We start from the raw sequence: 7,672 nt of genomic DNA, 5'->3' as shown, positions 1-7,672 counted from the left end.
GGCAGGGGTGAGAAGACCCTCGCGGGGCAGGTCATGACATGCTGGGAAAAGCCCAGAACTGGTCTAGTTCCAAGACTGGGGTGCAGGGGTGTCAGAAAGGTGTGTTCTGCTCAAGCCTGGAGTTGAGATCAGGGTCCGGTTTAACCGTGACCACAATTCACTGTGGCTGTGATGTGGACTGAGTCATACCCTGGGCTGTTCTCTGTGAGGCTTGCTTGGTTTCTGCGTAATTGTGATCATCGCATTTGGTGTGGGCTTGAAGATCAACTTGACCCTCGGAATGGGCTTTCAAAACCGAATGGTCTGGTATGTCTTCACCTCTCCTGGATCACAGACTCGTTGGGCAATCTAACCAAATCTACAGACCACCTCTGACTCAGTGCCTGCCCCCCCCACCCCCAAATATATTTCCCCAGATGATTTTTTGGCCAGTGGTACGGGCCCATGGTAGCCCGGTACGGTAGCCCGGTATAGGTTGAGCATCTCTGATTTCACTCTGGGTCTCTCGTTTGATGTGAGAGGAAAAAGTCCCAATAGCGTAGCGCCTTGCTCGGAGTCACGCAGGAGGTGATGGGGCTTGGCATCAGTCCAACATAGCAACTGACCATGGAGTCAGAACTGGATGCAAAGCCTGGCTCCACCCCTTACCAGCAAGAGATGTAATCGCCCTGTGCCTCAGTTTCCCCATCTGCAAAATTGAGCTAATAATATATGTATATATATATTTTAAAGATTTTATTTATTTATTTGACAGAGAGAGAGATCTCAAGTAGGCAAAGAGGCAGGCAGAGAGAGAGGAAGAAGCAGGCTCCCTGCTGAGCAGAGAGCCCGATGCGGGGCTTGATTCCAGGACCCTGAGATCATGACTTGACCCGAAGGCAGAGGCTCAACCCACCAAGCCACCCAGGTGCCCCAGTAATATATAGTTTTAAAGATTTATTTCTTTATTTTGGTGAGAAAGAGACAGTGGGGGGAGAGGCAGAAGGAGAGGGAGAGCCAGAACCCCAAGCAGACTCCAGGCTGAGTGCGGAGCCTGATGTGGGGCTTGATCCCGTGACCCCAAGATCACAACCGAAGCTAAAATCAAGAGTGGGACACTCAACTGGGTGAGCCACCCAGGTGTCCCAAAAATAGTTTTTTTTTTTTTTCTAGGTGGAGGCACAGGTTGATTCCTTAGCCTGTACTTCTAGCTTATGTAGAAGTTTGAACCAAAGAATTCTTTCCACATAGTGTTTTTGTGGCAAGTAAAGTAGACCTTGTGGCACTGAGCGCACCAGTGTCTGTCCGGGCGGTTATGGTTGGGGACCTCATGGTTGTTCTTTCATGAGGGGGTGTGTCTTCTTCTAAAGAGACTGTGTTTGAACATTGTATCAGTTCGCCTTAGCTGGGTAACAAACCACCTAGAATGTAGTAGCTTAAAGCAATAAGCATTTAGGAACACCTGATTCTGTGGGTTGGCAGTTTGGGTTCTGCTGAGTGGTTCTTCTGCTGGGTGTGCCTGTGTTCCCTCAGGGGACTGCGGCTAGCTGGGGGGTCAGCGGGGGCTGCATGGTCTTGGAGGCCTCATGCACCTGCCTGGCAGTCAGCAGGTTCTTGACTGCAGCGCCATGTTCTCTGCCCCATGGCCTCTCTAGCAGGTGAGCTCTGGCTCGTCTCCACAGCGACTGCAGAGTTGCCTGGAAAAGCTGAGAGTGCAACCCTGCATCTCAACCTTCCCCATGTGGCATGTTTGCTAATGTTTCATTGGCCAAAGCAAGTCACATGGTCAAGCTCAGATTCAGGAAGCAGAAAATCAGAATCCGTATCTTGATGAAGGAGCTGCCAAATGTCATGGCTGGGTTTTTTTTTTTTTTTCCCTTCTTTTTTTCTCACAGTGCCCATACCTGTTTGCTGGTGAGTGGCTGGGTATTGAGTTATCAGCTTAAAACCTGGAGAGTTTTGACCCTAAGGGGTGTTTCTACTTCTCAAAAGAAGAGAACTTATAATTGGAGACTATAACCTCCAGGTTAGCCCACCGGTCTAGTTAGGGAGAGGGACCTCTTCTGTATGGGACACTTGCATTTCTTTGTCATGGGGTTCTCTTCCTCCCCCACTGGGATTCTCCCATCTTTCCTTTCCCCTTCCATGCCCTTCCACCTATCACCTTCTTAAGGTTTGAGCAGATGATTGTGGGCTAGCCTCGGAACTGTAGTCTTTCCCTGTACTGTTCTCAGTGAAAATGCTGTCTAGGGATGGACGGGATGGTCATGGCCACCCTCTTGTCCCCTGTCACGGCAATTTGGATGATATTTCTCTGTCCTTTGGCTTAAGATAGGGCGCACTGGCAAGACGGGCTCATACCTGTCTTGTCTCCCATTGGTCTTCATACAGTGCCTGGGATGGGCTAACCCTTGGTGAGTATTAGCGCAGAGGATGAACGTTTACAGGCAGAGCCCAAGGGCTGTTGGAGGTTTTGCATTCTGGGATTGTGTGCCTCTAAGTGGTTACTTCCTGTTGTCTACTGTCCACCAGCCTTCTGGAACCCTGAGTGTGACCCCTCAGTGACTGTGGCCAGTTGTCCACAAAGCCCCCAGACTCCCCTCCCAGGGTGAGCTGTCCTCCTTCCTCTGCTGGACATCTTCCCTGAACCTTAGACTTCAGCCCTGAACCAATGACTCAAAATAAAACTCTTGTCTTCGGCTCAGGTCATGATCACAGGGTCTTGGGATCGAGCCCCACATTGGGCTCTCCGCTCAACGGAAGCCTGCTTCCCCCTTTCTCTCCGCCTGCCTCTCTGCCTACTTCTGATTTCTCTCTGTCAAATAAATAAACAAAGTCTTAAAAAAAAACTTAAAAAAAAAAAACCTCTCTGGTGGGAGACGGCCACTGGTTTCACTGCGGGATGGGAGGCAGTAGGCGTGCGTCTCTAAGTCTGTCTGTGTGTGTTTTGGGTGAGGGTCCAAATTTTCTTTGCCCCAGGGCCCCACCTTTGAGGGGCTTCCTTCGCATCTGAGACAGGGTAAATTTGTACATTTATTTTGACTACTTTCCAGCAGAGGGTGGTCAAGGGTCTCGTTCAAGTCAGTCTGTGCTGATGACTTCGAAGTGGACCGCAATGACAAGGTGACTGGTTCTGATTTGCATGGAGGTCCCCTGTGAGCTCGCCATGGGGCCCTGTCTGCCTTTGTGGTTTCCATGTGTGTGTGGCAGCCAGAAAAAAACCCAAACTGTGCACGGACTCCTCGGAAACTTGAATATGTTCCCCTCCATGTCCATGGCCAAAGGAATTCTGTATCTGTGACCACAGGTCTGCGTTCTGAGATGAGGGGGTGATCCTGAGTCATCTGGGTGGGCTCAGTCTAACTGCCGGGACCTTTAAAATTGGAGAACCCTCCCCAGCTGGGACAGAAGTGGCACAGAAGAAGGGGAGGGGAGGAGATTTGAAGGGTGACAGGGATTTGGCAAGCCGCTGTGGGCTTTGATGCTGAGGAAGGGGTCATGAGCCAAGAAATGCAAGTGTTTCTAAAAGCTGGAAATGGCTCTCCGGTGACGGTCAGCAAGGAAATGGGACCCAAGTCCCCACAACCATAAGGAAATGAAATTTGCCAACAATCCTAATGAGCAAGGAAACGGATCCTTCCCTGTAGCCCCCAGAAAGGAGCACAGCCCCTAGACACCTCTCCAGCCTGGCGAGCCCTGGGAGGGACTTCTGACCTGTAGAACGGTTACAAATGGTCACAAGACACTGATGGTATGGAAATGACTCTCTCCCTTTCTCCAAGAGAGTGGTTTCAAGCCCGCCCAATGGAAGCGAGTGGCTCAGGGCCTGCCATGGATGGCCTGTGACCACCGTGGACAAGTAAATGTTTGCCTAGGAGCACTGTCATTCCCTTGTCCCCCCACCTTTTCTCCACATGTTACTTCGAGGTCTGGAGGCTGGATGGAGGCCCCCTGCCTCCCACAGTCCCTGCTGCTTGATTCTGGTGTGTGGAACCCACGGCTGTGCTTGAGAAACTGAGGCCCAGAAGGGAGGCACCACAGGAGGGGGTCCAGGTGGTTGCAGGGTTGAGGTCCCCTCCCTTATTCCTCCACCCAGAAAGAGTAGGACATGCCTGTGCTGCCCCTGATCGATGGGGGAAAGCTCATCGGTCAGGACCAGGTGGGCACGTAGTGGATTCCAGAGGGTTCACGCTGCCCACTGTCTCGTCTGTCCAGCGCTGGGTGAGGGGCGTGCTGTGATGGGAGGGGAGGAGCCCCTGTCCGGACTCCCCTGCTCCCAGAAGGTAAAGGCCTGCCTGATGATGGTGCTTCAGCTAGTTCATGTGAGCAACCGGGGGCTGGGTGAGGGACACCCTGTTCCCCACACCAGTCACTGTCCCTTTTGCCTCTCCCAGGACTGCTCCTCTCAGACTCCTGGCTCTTCTCAGACTCTACAGTGGTCCCCATGGGTCAGATGGGCATCTCAGAGGTGTGGGCTCCAGGATGGAACTGGGTGGCTGGGAGATGGAGCCTGACCCCACAGGCACTGGAATGGAGGCGAGGGGTCCTCTGTGGAGCTGAAGAGGGCCCCCTCCCAGGGCCATCCCTTAGAATCCTCCAAAGACTGTGGATGTCATGGTGGCCACAGGGGGTCCCCTCAGCTGGTGTTGACCCCTGACCTTTCACTTCAGAGATGGATGGACAGCCTCAACTCAGATGAAAGATCCACTCCCCAACCAGGTGAGGTGGTGGAGGTGGGGCGTGGTGGGGCCCATGCCAGGACTGGAGTGGGGTGCTTGGGCACTGGGTCTGCATGGAGAGGAAGAGGGGGCTTGGCCTGGCCTGTGGCGGTTGACTTGATTTGCTTCTGTGTGTATGCCCTGCCTGTAGGTAGACACACAGGTGTGTAGGCATCCAGGTGCAGGCCTGCCTATGGACACACACGTTTGGATAAACGCTGATGCATAGACAGGACACCTGGTGTAGACGTGTGCCAGTCACTTTGTAAGCCCAGCACTGTGTGAGCTCATTGACTGGAAGGATCCCCACGGGACATGAGAAACTTGCTGGAGGTCCTACCTGGAGGGCAGGGGTGAAGGTGGGGTCTGACCCCAGGCAACTGGGTCTGTTCAAGACATTGGATAAACGGAGGGGAGCCGTCCCTGCCCTCCAAGGGCTGGCATTATAATGGCAGAGACAAACACTACCCAAATCAGTAAGTAATAAGGTGGGAGATAGTGATCAGGGCCCTGAATTGACACAGAGCAAGATAAGAAGGAGAGAGAATGAATCAGAGGAGGGATGTGGTTATGTAGCTTGGGGGCCAGAGGAGGCCCTTTCTGAGGAGTTGATGTTTGAGGAGATATGAAGGAGGTGACGGAGGGAGCCTGCTGATTTCTGGGGGAACAGGGGTCCAGGCATGGGAACAGCCCGTGCAAAGGCCGTGGGGCAGTGCTGTGCCTGGAAGCTGGAGGAACAATGAGAAGGCCCATGTAGCTGGAGGAGAGTGAGTGAAGGGGAGAGAGGGAGACAGGAAAGGGGTTAGAATTTGGGTTTTCATTGAATACTACATCAATGAAGTACTCTACAGTGGCTAACTGAACAAAAATTTAAAAATCCGAAAAAAAGTTCCTCAAAAAAAGAAAGGAAGAGAAGAAGGGAGGAAGGAAGGAGGAAAAAGAATTTGGGTTTTTAACTCTGAAAAAGTGGGAGCCGTGGAGGGCTGTGGACCTGGCGCTGGCGCTCACGGGCGCCCTCTGGTGGCCGATGCGGGGAGGACAGACTGCGGGGGCAAGGGCGGCCGCGAGGACCAGGATTGGTCCAGGTAGGCCATGATAGGATGGGCCAGGGGGGGCTAAGGAGGAGAAAAGTGGGTTGATTCTGGCTCGGAGCTGAGGGCCCCGCTGTGCTCCTGGCCTGAGCGAGTGAAGAATGGATGTGTCTTGAACGGAGCGGATGAAAACAGCCGTGTCACACGACCTTTGAGATGTCGCCAGGGATCACCTAGGATGCAAACAGGTGTCAGTGTGGGAATCATGGCATAAGGTGATTTTTTAAAAAAGTTTCAACTTGATCTTAATAATTCCTCGGTCAGATTTCTCTCATTCTTCCAAACGCTCAAATAGTTCCAAGCTATAAACTGTGTCAAGCTAGTCAGTGCATTTAGTTTTCTTTTTTTCTCCAAACATCGAAAGTAACCTCCACCATCCATTGTTAACAGTGCCATCGTCGTGACCATTAAACATTCCTGTAGCAGCTGTAGCAAGGGACACATTGAAGGGGGAAAAGTCTATCGAAAATACTTAGAGGTGTTGGAAAAGATCCTCACCCCGACACAAAATTGTTTCAATATCAGAACATGGTCTATCCCTTACTGTCATAATTCAGGAAAGCACCTGAAACTGGTATTCTCTTGCTAAGCGCTGGACTACATCACAGTGAATTTTTAAGTTACATCCTTGGTAATTAATCATAAGATCCCATTTTGTCAATCAGAGTGAACGCTAAAGCAGTACCCAGAAATCTTATCATCCGTTTCTCCAAAAGGGACTCGGGCACTACTTCCTTATATCTTAGCTGGGATTTCTTCACATTAGGCAAGTAGGTGATTCTGGGAGTAAGAAATTGTTATTATTATTATCTGAAGATTTAATTCATGTCTTTGACAGAGAGAGACACAGTGAGAGAGGGAACACAAGCAGGGGGAGTGGGAGAGGGAGAAGCAGGCTTCCCACTGAGCAGGGAGCCAGATTGGGGGGGGGCTCGATCCCAGGACTCTGGGATCATGGCCTGAGCCAAAGACTCAGCTGCTTAACAACTGAGCCACCCAGGCACTTCTATTATTATTATTATTATTAATTTTTTATTAACATATAATGTATTATTAGTCCCACGGGTACAGGTCTGTGAATTGCCAGGTTTACACTTCACAGCACTCACCATAGCATATACCTTCCCCAATGTCCATAACCCAACTGCCTTCTCCCTACCCCCCTCTTCCCGGCAACCCTCAGTTCTATTATTATTATTTTTAAAAGATTTTTATATCTTTGTTTATTTTGAGAGAGAGGCAGAAAGAGACAGTGTGTGAGCGAGTGAGTGGGGGGAGGGGCAGAGAGAGAGAAAGAGAGAGAGAACATTCTGGGCAGACTCTACACTGAGTACAGAACCAAGGCAGGTCTTGATCCCACAACCCTGAGATCATGACCTGATCTGAAATCAGGAGCAACTGAGGTACTCAGGTGCCTCCAATTTATTTTTTTATTAAAAATATTTTTTGGATGGATGGTTCAGTTTATTTAACCCACCAGCAACTCTTATGCATTTACATTTCCCCCCTGAATTTAATCTGTACCCATTCTTTATCCCCCCAGCTTTGAAATCATTGACCTCTAATGTGTAAGTTTAAGGTGTACAGTGGGAAGCTTTGAGACACGTGTATGTTGCAGAATGATTTCCATGATCACCACCGTAACATTTGTGGTGAAAACATTTAGGATTTACTCTCCTAGAAGCCCCAAGTGTCCTGCTTGTTATCCAGGCAATGCCAAGGTCATTCTGGCCTCTCCCAGGTACTGGGTGCTGACACAGGTGCACCTGTGTCCCATTCTAGCCACAACCCCCATCCCTGGAGAGGTGGAGATGGGCTGGTCCATTGGTGTGCACCAGAGTGCATTAACTGTCCCCCATTCTCCAGCCTTTGTGGCATTTGGAC

The sequence above is a fragment of the Lontra canadensis genome, unplaced genomic scaffold (genome assembly GCF_010015895.1).
Source record: "Lontra canadensis isolate GAN:19392208 unplaced genomic scaffold, GSC_riverotter_1.0 scaffold88, whole genome shotgun sequence".
Taxonomy (NCBI): Eukaryota; Metazoa; Chordata; class Mammalia; order Carnivora; family Mustelidae; genus Lontra; species Lontra canadensis.
This window is presented reverse-complemented; position numbering follows the sequence as displayed.